The 12,723-nt window shown below is 44.0% G+C and overlaps 1 pseudogene; it reads left to right on the top strand.

Annotated features, from left to right (window-relative positions):
* The window catches only part of LOC115469255, a 104,123-nt pseudogene that overhangs the window by 37,220 nt on the left and 54,180 nt on the right, over window positions 1-12,723 (top strand).

Here is a 12,723-nt window from a genome sequence, read left to right as displayed (position 1 = left end):
TCACTCCTGCCACCAAAATTAAAATTAAAAATATCTTAGCTGAAGAAATCCAGAGTCTGCTCTGAATCAGTTATGCAGTGCAATGAAACAGTGTGGCAGTCAGTGGCAGCACTTTGACCTGCTGATGCTGGCACCACGAGCATGTTCAGTTCTGGTGGGAACACCACATGGCTGACTTGGGGCAGGGCTTGAGGATTCCCACCAGCTTCAGGAATAGTGTGCCTGGCTGCTGGGTGGGCCTGAAGCAAAGGTAGAGGGGCCCAAGCTGACTCAGGCCCATCCTTGGATACATCCTTACTACCTCAGTCTCAGGTTAATGACTAGAATAGAGCTTCCCAAACTCTGAGTTGGGACCCCAAATGGGGGTCACAAAACCAATGTTGCTCAAAGTACTAGGCCAAATTACTTAAGTAAAATTAAATAAATGTATATTTTAATACTTAAGTAAAAGTACAGCAAAGAACACATTAAAAATGTACTTAAGTGAAAGTAAAAAAAGTTACTGCCTAATATAATATTTTTTAAGTAAAAAGTAAAAGTACTGCAACTACAGTGAATGCAACTATTGTTAATGTTTTTATCCCAACATACAATTTAATCCACTTTGATTTTAGTAAAACAAAATTTTGAAAATAACTGTCACTCATGTGACTGTGTGTGTGAGTCATTAATCCAGCACAGCTAAAAAGGTGTTCAACAACTGCACTAGCCGGACTTAGTAACATAGTAACATAGTAGATGACGGCAGAAAAAGACCTGCATGGTCCATCCAGTCTGCCCAACAAGATAAACTCTTATGTGTATACCTTACCTTGATTTGTACCTGTCTTTTTCAGGGCACAGACCGTATAAGTCTGCCCAGCACTATCCCCTCCTCCCAACCACCAGTCTCGCCTCCCACCACTGGCTCTGGCACAGACCGTATAAGTCTGCCCACCACTATCCTCGCCTCCCAACCACCAACCCCTCTTCCCCCCACTGGCTCCGCCACCCAATTTCGGCTAAGCTCCTGAGGATCCATTCCTTTTGCACAGGATTCCTTTATGTATATCCCACGCATGTTTGAATTCCATTACCGTTTTCATCTCCACCACCTCCCGCGGGAGGGCATTCCAAGCATCCACCACTCTCTCTGTGAAAAAATACTTCCTGACATCTTTTTTGAGTCTGCCCCCCTTCAATCTCATTTCATGTCCTCTTGTTCTACCGCCTTCCCATCTCTGGAAAAGATTTGTTTGCGGATTAATACCTTTCAAATATTTGAACGTCTGTATCATATCACCCCTGTTCCTCCTTTCCTCCAGGGTATACATGTTCAGGTCAGCAAGTCTCTCCTCCGCAAATAGGCAAACTTTACCTTCTAACCCTTCGGCAATGTCACTCACAAATATATTGAACAGAATCGGCCCCAGCACCGATCCCTGAGGCACTCCACTACTCGCCTTTCTCTCCTCCGAGCGAACTCCATTTACCACCACCCTCTGTCGTCTGTCCGTCAACCAGTTCCTAATCCAGTTCACCACTTCGGGACCTATCTTCAGCCCATCGAGTTTATTTAAAAGCCTCCTGTGGGGAACCGTGTCAAAAGCTTTGCTAAAATCTAAGTAGATTACGTCTATAGCATGTCGCTGATTCAATTCTCCAGTTACCCAATCAAAGAATTCAATGAGATTCGTTTGGCACGATTTACCTCTGGTAAAACCATGTTGTCTCGGATCTTGCAACTTATTGGCTTCCAGGAAATTCACTATCCTTTCCTTCAGCATCGCTTCCATTACTTTTCCAATAACCGAAGTGAGGCTTACTGGCCTGTAGTTTCCAGCTTCTTTCCTATCACCACTTTTGTGAAGAGGGACCACATCCGCCGTTCTCCAATCCCTCGGAACCTCTCCCGTCTCCAAGGATTTATTAAACAAATCTTTAAGCGGACCCGCCAGAACCTCTCTGAGCTCCCTCAATATTCTGCGGTGGATCCCGTCCGGTCCCATGGCTTTGTCCACCTTTAGCTTTCCAAGTTGTTCATATACACTCTCTTCCGTGAACAGTGCTATATCCACTCCATTCTCAAATGTACTTTTGCCAGTCCCTCATGGTCCTTCTCCATGACGTGGACTATTCAGTCTGATTAAAAAGTTCCTTCAATTCAGGCCAGGCCACAATATTACTGATGTCTTTTCACAGTGTCTGCAGGTTATGATCAAGGGAATCTCTGTTTGAAACACTTGACTTCCTTATAGCAAAGGAAGCTTTATCATCATCGTTTTCATTATCTGCATTAGAAGTAGTGCCGTCTAATTCACCACTTGCATCTTCACATTCATCTTTGTTGTCCAATTACAAAGATGGTTTTCAAAAAATTGAAATCATTGTCTGTTGTTGTTCTAACAATTTTTTGTCTGATGCAAGCTCGGTTTGAACATCTTCAAGAACTGATGCAAGAATGTCAAATGTGTGGGAACCCTTCAGTCTTAAGGTCAGACAAGCAGACTTCCTCTCTAAAGACTATCAATCCAGTGGACAGTCATCCCAATATAAAATTTTCCCTGGGATGTCTAGCAGTCTGTTGTGTTAGAGACATATGTCTGTTCACCAAGAATTGCAACCAGCTTCAGCTTCATCTCCGCTTCAAAGTGATCAAACTCATCACTGTTCTGTTTGACTGTAGACTAGTAACCAATTCAACAAACACAGGCGACCAGGGGCATAGCCAGACTTCGGCAGGAGGGGGTCCAGAGCCTGAGGTGAGGGGGCACATTTTAGCCCCCCCCCCCCCGGTGCTGCCGACCCCTCCCCCCGCCATTGCCGACTCCCCCCCCCCCCGCCGCTGCCGCCACCACTAACAACAACTTTGAACCCCCCCCTGCCAACGACCCTCTCGACCCCCCCCTCCCGCCGCCACCTACCTTTGCTGGCGGGGGACCCCAATCCATGCCAGCTAAGGTCCTCTTCTTCCGGCGCAGGGCTTCATTCTGTTTCTGAGTCTGACATCCTGCACGTTGTACAAAGCCTTACAGATCAGCTGCAAGGCTTCGTTCTGTTTCTGTGAGTCTGACGTCCTGTGAGTCTGTTATTGAGGACACTGCTTGCCCCGGGATTGGTAGCATGGAATGCTCTTACTAATTCTGTTTCTGCCAGGTTCTTGTGACCTGGATTGGCCACTGCTGGAACTAGGATAGTGGGCTAGATGGACCATTGGTCTGACCCAGTTTGGCTATTCTTATGTTCTTATCGGGACCAGAGCAGCCTGGGGCACTGAATTGACATTCTCAGCAGCCTGGCTGTGAGTTGATGGATGCAGTCACTGCTGCATCAGGAACATGGGAGGGTTGGTCCCTTGGAACTGTTGCATACAGGTGGTAGGGAGCTAAGGAAAGATGTTTATAGGGTGTTATCATGGCCCTAAATACAGTTGGTGACATTATATTTCCTCAATGCCATGTGCTTAATCTGCATTATAAATATAGAATTGTCAGGAATAGGTGGGTGTCTCCTGCATTCCTTTCTCTCCTCCTCTGCTTTTCTCTGCCCAGCGCTGCTTGCAGGCAGTACCTAGTGGCATCTTCTAGATAGTATTCGGAGTCAGAGTTCAGACTTCGCCCTCACAGGATCCCAGCCCCTCTCAGGTCTGCACTGTACAAGGCAGCATTCGTGCAGTCTGTGGCTTCTATTTGTGCCATAGAAAAACTGTGTATTCAGCATGCAGTTCATATTTTTATTTATTTATTTGTAGCATTTGTATCCCACATTTTCCCACCAATTTGCAGGCTCAGTGTGGCTTACATTTGCCGTAATGGCGGTTGCCTTGCAGACCATCGCCATTTCTGGATAACAGAGTTACAAATAGTATTGCGTTAAGGTGCATACATACTTGGTATTAAACATGTAACATAACATAGTTAGAATGGATCAAGTTGTATATGTACATCATGTGCATACATACATGGTAAAGAATAGTACACGATGGCATTGCGTGAAGGTTCCTAAGTAGTGAATTGGATTGTAACGTACATTGGGTCTTCGACTATATAGAGTCCCTATTCAGCATATGGTTTAAAGTGGTATTGCTTAATCATTAATCATATACTTGCAAGGCTTGGATGCTACTCAATGAGATTGTGTTGTAATGTCGTATTTGTGTTTTATCAGCCAAGAAAACACATATATGCAATTTTGCATGCTTTACACGTGATGAATGTGCTGCATGCACAAATGCATATGGTGAATGTGCTACATACATACATGCTTTAAATGTGTGTGGGGTGTGTGCTGCATGTGTGTGTATGCAGTGTGTGTGTTGCATGTGCTGCATGCATGCTTTAAGCATGATTGCTAGGTGAACAAAATGTGTTGCTCCTTGTGTCTACAGTATTCCTGTAAGGGCCAAGTGGGTGTTTTCTTTATTGAGGCTGCTGTTATGTTGTAAAAGCCTGAAAAATTAGGATTCCAGTAAAATACGAAAGGAAGACTTAAACATTTCTGTAGGTCCCAGATGTAAGGGGGGGAGGGGGTCTCAATCACAGGGTGGTTCATCACTGGATTCACTCCCCAGGCCCCCACAGAACACATTTCTCCACAGTTCTTTACTCACTTTGCTCACAGGGAGCAGGTTCTCTGCGAGGAGGGGGGGCGGCGTGTGTGTGTGTGGAGTTGTGGTGGGTTTTCCCTTCAAGGCACTGGTGTAAAAGTCCTTCCAAAAGATAACTCAGAGACAGATGTGGGGTGTGACAATTCTCTTTACTGAACTTATGTGTAGAACAAGTACTGCTTTGAGGTACTCTTCCTCTCTTGAGATTGTACAGCATTGATTTAACACTGTAGTACCCCACACTCTTTCTGTTTTGAATATTAATTGTTAACTGTTTGATGCTCTGTTTTCTTTTATCTTTTGTTAACTGTTCAGATCTCCTGGGTTAGATAGTATATTAATATGCTGTTGTTGTTATTACAGTCATCTCTGATCCCCTTTAATGATAATTAGTCTTTTGGGGTTACAGACCTCCCGGGTTCTGGGACACTACTCCTAGTCACACACGGTCTCTCGTTCCTGGGATCCATCTCCACACAGACTCTGCTAAACTCTGTACTCCATACCTCCGCTGTAGTCCAACTCCTGAGTAGGGCTTCCTTCTCCTTGGTCCCATCAGATTGAGGGCCAAGTTTCTGATCTATTCCCTGAGTAAATAGGCAGAGGAGTTGGTAAAGTCTCATTACTGTCATATCCATTTCACACTGAACACAACAAAAGAACTCAAGGAAGTCTTCACACAATGCAAAAAACAAAAATGGGGGGTGCAAGGGCTAGGGAGGAAATTTGTACCACACCCTCTCAATCCACCACCACCACCCCACACCATCCACCATGGGTCTCTAATATATATAAGAATAGGCAGTACCAGTGGCAGCCATGCTAAGGTGGAGGATGCTGTAACCAGATGATATCCACCTCCCCTCTGCTCTGACTTGGTATGGTCCTGGGTGAAGGAACTAACAGAACTACTGAGGGTCCTGCACAGACATAAATAATAGAGCATTGAGGCCTTGTTTAGGATTTATTAGCTGGTTAAGTAGTGAGTCCGCCCTAATAGCTGAGGATATAAGTACACAAGTACATAAGTGTTGCCATACTAGGATAGACCGAAGGTCCATCAAGCCCAGCACTCTGTTTCCAACAGTGGCCAATCCAGGTTTCAAGTACCTGGAAAGACCCTAAAACAGTACAATACATTTTATGCTGCTTATTTTAGAAATAAGCAGTGGATTTTCCCCAAGACCATCTTAATAATGGCTTATGGACTTTTCTTTTAGGAAGCTATCCAAACCTTTTTAAAACCCTGCTAAGCTAACTGCTTTTACCACATTCTCTGGCAATGAATTCCAGAGTTTAATTACACATTGAGTGAAGAAATATTTTCTCTGATTTGTTTTAAATTTACTACTTTGTAGCTTCATTGCGTGCCCCCAATCCTAGTATTTTTGGAAAGAGTAAACAAGCAATTTACGTCTACCTGTTCCACTGCACTCATTATTTTATAGATCTCTATCATATCTCCCCTCAGCCACCTTTTCTCCAAGCTGAAGAGCCCTAGCCGCTTTAGTCTTTCCTTATAGGGAAGTTGTCCTATCCCCTTTATCATTTTTGTCGCCCTTCTCTGCACCTTTTCTAATTCCACTATATCTTTTTTGAGATGTTGCGACCAGAATTGAACACAATATCTTTTTTGAGATGTTGCGACCAGAATTGAACACAATATTCGAGGTGTGGTCGCACCATGTAGCAATACAAAGGTATTATAATGTCCTCATTTTTGTTTTCCATTCCTTTCCTAATACCTAACATTCTATTTGCTTTCTTAGCTGCCACTTCACACTCAGCAGAGGGTTTCAACATATCATCAACGATGACACCTAGATCCCTTTCCTGGTCGGTGACTCCTAATGTGGAACCTTGCACCACGTAACTATAGTTCGTGTTCCTCTTTCCCATATGCATCACTTTGCACTTGTTCATTTTAAACATCATTTGCCATTTGGATGCCCAATCTTGTAAGTTCCTCTTGTAATTTTTTGTGATTTAACAACTTTCAATAATTTTGTGTCGTCAGCAGTTACTCCCAGCTCTAGATCATTTATAAATATGTTAAAAAGCAGCAGTCTCAGCACAGACCCCTGCAGAACCCCACTATCTACCCTTCTCCATTGAGAATACTGGCCATTTAACCCTACTCTCTGTTTTCTATCTTTTAACCAGTTTTTAATCCACAATAGAACACTGCCTCCTATCCCATGACTCTCCAGTTTCCTCTGGAGTCTTTCATGACGTACTTTGTCAAATGCCTTTTGATAATCCAGATACACAATATCAACCAGATCACCTTTATCCACATGTTTGTTCGTCCCTTCAAAGAAATGTAATAGATTGGTGAGGCAAGATTTCCCTTCACTAAATCCATGTTGGCTTTGTCTCATTAATCCATGCTTTTGAATATGTTGTGTAATTTTGTTCTTTAGAATAGTCTCTACCATTTTGCCCAACACTGACATCAAGCTCACCGGTCTATTATTTTCCAGATCACCTCTGGAACCTTTTTTGAAAATGAGCGTTACATTGGCCATCCTCCAATCTTCCGGTACCGTGCTTGATTTTAAAGATAAATTACATATTACTAACAATAGTTCTGCAAGTTCATTTTTCAATTCTATCAGTAATCTGAGATGAATACCATCCAGTCCAGGAGATTTGCTACTCTTCAATTTGTTAAATTGCGCAATTACATCTTCCAGGCTTATAGAGATTTCATTCAGTTTCTCTGACTCGTCAGCTGTGAATATCATTTCTGGCACTGATATTTCTTCCAATTCTTCCTTGGTGAAGACCAAAGCAAAGAATTAATTTAATCTCTCTGCTACGGCTTTGTCTTCCCTGAATACCCCTTTTACCCCTTGGTCATCTAGCAGTCCAACTGATTCTTTTGCAGCTTCTTGCTTTTAATATACCTAAAAAAATGTTTACTATATGTTTTTGTCTCCAACATAAGCCTTTTTTTCAAAGCCCCTCTTTGCCTTCCTTATCAGCACTTTGCATTTGATTTGCCATTCCTTATGCTGTTTCTTATTATTTTCAGTCAGATCCTTCTCCCATTTTCTGAAGGATTTTCTTTTAGTTCTAATAGCTTCCTTCACCTCACTTTTTAACCATGCCACTGTTGCTTGGCCTTTCTTCCTCCTTTAATATATGGAATATAACTGGCCTGGGCTTCCAGGATGGTACTTTTGAATAGCATCCATGCCTGATGTAAATTTCTGAGCTTCACAGCTGATTCTCTGTTTTTTTTCACCGTTCTTCTCATTTTATCATAGTCTCCTTTTTGAAAGTTAAATGCTAAAGCATTGGATTTCCTGTGTGTACTTACTCAAGAGCTGATATCAAATCTGATCATATTATGATCACTGTTATCAAGCAGCCCCAGCACCATTACCTCATGCACCAGATCTTGCGCTCTACTAAGGACTAGGTCAAGAATTTTCCTCTTCGTGTTGGCTCCTTTACCAGCTGCTCCATAAAGCAGTCCTTGATGTCGTCAAGGAATTTTGCCTCTCTGGCATGCCCTGATGTTACATTTACCCAGTCAATATCGGGGTGATTGATATCTCCCATTATTATTGTGTTCCCTAGTTTGTTAACCTTCCTAATTTCTGATAAGATTTCTACATCTGTCTGTTCATCCTGGCCAGGTGGACTGTAGTATACTCCTATCACTATCCTTTTCCCCTTTACACATGGAATTTCAATCCATAGGGATTTCAAGATGTGTTCTGTGCCCTGCAGAATTTTTAATCTACTTGATTCAAGGCCCTCCTTAACATACAATGTTACCCCTCCCTCAATTCAATCCACCCTATTACTGCGATATAATTTGTATCCTGGTATGACAGTATTCCACTGGTTAACCTCCTTCCACCAGGTCTCAGAGATGTCTATTATATCTAATTTTTCATTTAGTGCAATATATTCTAACTCTCCCATCTTATTTCTTAGGTTTCTGGCATTCACATATAGACATTTCAAAGTATGTTTGTTGTTCCTATTTACATCTTGCTCAGCAGTTGACAGCGATAATTTGCAATCTTTTTCTGTTTTTTATTTAAAGACACTTGGAGGGGCATAATCGAAAGGGACACCCAAGTTTTGCCGAGGAAATCCTCGCAAAATGTCCCGGGGAAATGGCGGGGAAACCCGTATTATCGAAACAAGATGGACGCTCATCTTTCGTTTCGATAATATGGTCGGGGACGCCCAAATCTTGAAATTTAGGTCATCCTTAGAGATGGTCGTCCTTAGACTTGGTTGTTTCTGATTTTCGGCGATAATTGAAACTAAGGACGCCCATCTCAGAAACAACCAAATGCAAGCCCTTTGGTCGTGGGAAAAGCCAGCATTCGTAGTGCACTGGTCCCCCTGACATGCCAGGACACCAACCGGGCACCCTAGCGGCCACTACAGTGGACTTCAGAAATTGCTCCCAGGAACACAGCCCCCCAAAACACACTACCCACAACTGTACACCACTACCATAGCCCTTATGGGCGAAGGGGGGCACCTAGATGTGGGTACAGTGGGTTTGTGGTGGGTTTTGGAGGGCTCACATTTACCACCACAAGTGTAACAGGTAGGGGGGATGGGCCTGGGTCCACCTGCCTGAAGTGCACTGCACCCACTAAAACTGCTCCAGGGACCTGCATACTGCTGTCATGGACCCAGTGGCGTTCCGAGGGGCGCTGACACCCGGGGCGGATCGCCGATGCGCCCCGCCCCCGGGTGCAGCGCGACCCCCCCAGCGAAGGGACACCCCCCACCCCGGCGAAAGAACCCCCCCTGGGTGCACGCCGCTGGGGGGGTGCCGCGCGCCGGTCAGCGTCGTTGGTTTCCATGCTCCCTCTGCCACGGAACAGGTTACTTCCTGTTCCGGGGCAGAGGGAGCATGGAAACCAACGACGCAGACCGGCACGCGGCACCCCCCCAGTGGCGTGCACCCGGGGCGGACCGCCCCCACTGCCCCCCCCCCTTGGTACGCCACTGCATGGACCTGAGTATGACATTTGAGGCTGGCATACAGGCTGACACAAAAGATTTTTAAAGATGTTTTTTAAGGGTGGGAATGGGTTAGTGACCACTGGGGGAGTAAGGGGAGGTCATCCCCGATTCTCTCCGGTGGTCATCTGGTCAGTTCGGGCACCTTTTTGTGCCTTAGTCGTAAGAAAAAAAAGGAACAGGTAAAGTCGTCCAAGTGCTCGTCAGGGACGCCCTTTTTTTCCATTATGGGTCGAGGACGCCCAAGTCTCGTCTTCTCTATGCCTCTGACACGGCCCCGTGAACTTTGGTCATCCCCGCGATGGAAAGCAGTTGGAGACGCCCAAAATTGGCTTTCGATTATTCCGATTTGTGCAACCCTATGAGAAGGACGCCCATCTTCTGATTTGTGTCAAAAGATGGGCGTCCTTCTCTTTCGAAAATAAGCCTGTTGGTCTACTATGGTCTCTATTGCAACCTTGCTATCAGGATACCCTATCTTCCCTGTTTTGAAAGATACCTTGTTCCGAACCATGTGCTTTTGAATGACTGTTGGCCTTCCCCAATTTCTAGTTTAAAAGCTGCTCTATCTCCTTTTAAATGTGGACACTAGCCACTTGGTCCCACCCTGTTTAATAGGCTCCCCCTTCCCAGAATGTTGCCCAGTTCCTTACAAATCTAAACCCTCCTTCCTGCACCATCGCCTCATCCACGAATTGAGACTCTGGATCTCTGCCTGTCTCTTTGGCCCTGTGCGTGGAACAGGAAGCTCTTTTGAAAATGCTACCTTAGAGGTTCTGGATTTGAACTTTCTACCTAAGAGCCTAAATTTGGCTTCTAGAACCTCCCTCCCACATTTTCCTATGTCATTGGTATCTACATGTACCAAGACAGCCAGCTCCTCCCCAGCACTATCTAAAATCCTATCTAGGTGATGCTTAAGGTCTGCCACCTTCACACCAGGCAGGCAAGTGACCAGGCGATCCTCATGTCCACCAGCCACCCAGCTATCTACATGCCTAATAACTTAATCACCAACTACAACAGCCATCCTAACCCTTCCCTCCTGGGCAGAAGGTCCTGGAGACACATCCTCAGTGCAAGAGGATATTGCATCCCCTGGTGGGCTAGTCCTGGCTACGGGATTACTTCTAGCTTCACCAGGGTGATGCTTTTCTTTTAGAAGACCTCCTTCCTCCAAGGCAGTACAGGGGCTGCCAGACTGGAGGTGGGACTTCTCTACAACGTCCCTTTAGGCCTCCTCTATGTACCTCTCTGTCTCCCTCAGCTACTCCAAGTCTGATACTCTAGCCTCAAGAGAACGGACTCATTCTCTGAGAGCTAGGAGCTCTCTGCATTGAGCACACATGTATAACCTCTCACCATCTGGGAGATAATCATACATATGATACTCGGTGCATAAGACTGGATAGCACCCCTCTTGCTGCTGGATGGCTGTCTGCATCTTAGTATTATAGAGTTGTTTAATTAAGACTTCTTAAGGTACTAGGGACATCAGATGAATATAAAGAGCCTTAAGATTATATGGAATAATATGTAATTTATTTAGTGTTTGCTTCTCAGAAACTAATTAAATGTAACTAAAACTCTAATGAAAACTCTCCTCTTGTTGTCCTAATTAGAATAATTGTCCATAAATAAAGAGTTGAGCTAGGGGGTTGGTGGGAGCTAGGGAGGGGGGTGGGAATGAAGACTGAACTAGATCCTGCTGTGCCTTCTAGAGTCTATCTGTTAATGCTGTGGCAGAAAATTCAAGTTTTAAAACTGTGGGGAAATGTGTATGGAGACTAGTTAATAAAGTTTGTTTCTTTACTTTTTTTTTTGTTCTGTTTATCAATAACCTAAAATTCCTCTTTTAAACCCAATCTTTAAGTTACCAAGCACAGAGCAAAATAATGTCACTTATTCAGAGAAATGTCCTCTTCTCTTAGAGCTTCTCAGACAGAAAGCTAAGTGGGGCTTTTCCTCTCTAAATAGTTTATATAGATTAGGTGGAAGGGGAATCAGTACTAATGAGATTATGGGAGATTCTCATTTTAGCTCCAGCAGGAGAATTTTTCTTTGGCGCCCAGAGGTCATGGATTCAGATTTTAACTGGAACTTCCCTATTGTATTGTTATTGGATACATGGAAATAAGGACATATGTGCTGCATGATCCAAAAAAGGAGTGAAGCAAGGTTTAGCCCATCCCACCCAATAGTACTAATTCTCCTTTAGCTGGTAGCATGACTGTTTTTGTTTTTCAGTGTACCATACAGTAGCCAGACTGAAAATGGGAATCTCACAGAAAGCAGTCATTCCCCTAAATCCCATTCATATGCCTGCATGGGCTTGACAGGAATCTTAGTGAGCCCAAGTGTATGGGCCCTCGGTATGGACCCTAAAATGACTGACTAGGTTAGGAACTGGTTGAGTGGAAGGCGACAGAGGATAGTGGTAAATGGAGCTCATTCTGAAAAAAAGGATATTACCAGTGGTGTCCCTCAAGGTTCAGTTCTTGGACTGGTTCTTTTTAATATTTTTGTAAGCGATATTGCTGAAGGGCTGTCTGGTAAGGTTTGCCTCTTTGCAGATGATACCAAAATCTTCCTCATGTTGTCCTGATAGAGTGGATAACATGAGGAAGGACTTAGCAAAACTGGAGGAATGGCCTGGAATTTGGCAGCTTAGATTTAATACTAAAAAATGCAGGTCTTGCTGCAAAAACCTGATGGGGTGAAGAATTTTTGTGCACAGAAGAGAAGCGGGATTTGGGTGTGATCGTATGTGAAGATCTTAAGGTGGCCAAACATGTAGAAAAGGCAACATAAGGAGAGGAATAGCCAGTAGGAAAAAAAGAGGTGATGATGCCCCTGTATAAGACTCTGATTAGAACTCATTTCGAATATTGTGTACAAAAAGATATAAACAGGATGGAGTCGGTCCAGAGGGCAGCTACTAAAATGGTCAGTGGTCTTCATCATAAAGTATATGGAGACACACTTAAAGATGGATGAAAGGTGGGAGAGAGAAGATATGATAGAGACATATAAATATTTATGTGGTATAAGTGTATAGGAAGTGAATCTCTTTCAATTGAAAGGAAACTCTGGAACGAAGGGGCATAGGATAAAGGTGAAAGGGGATAGACTCA

The sequence above is a fragment of the Microcaecilia unicolor genome, chromosome 4 (assembly GCF_901765095.1).
Source record: "Microcaecilia unicolor chromosome 4, aMicUni1.1, whole genome shotgun sequence".
Classification (NCBI taxonomy): Eukaryota; Metazoa; Chordata; class Amphibia; order Gymnophiona; family Siphonopidae; genus Microcaecilia; species Microcaecilia unicolor.
This window is presented reverse-complemented; position numbering and strand designations above follow the sequence as displayed.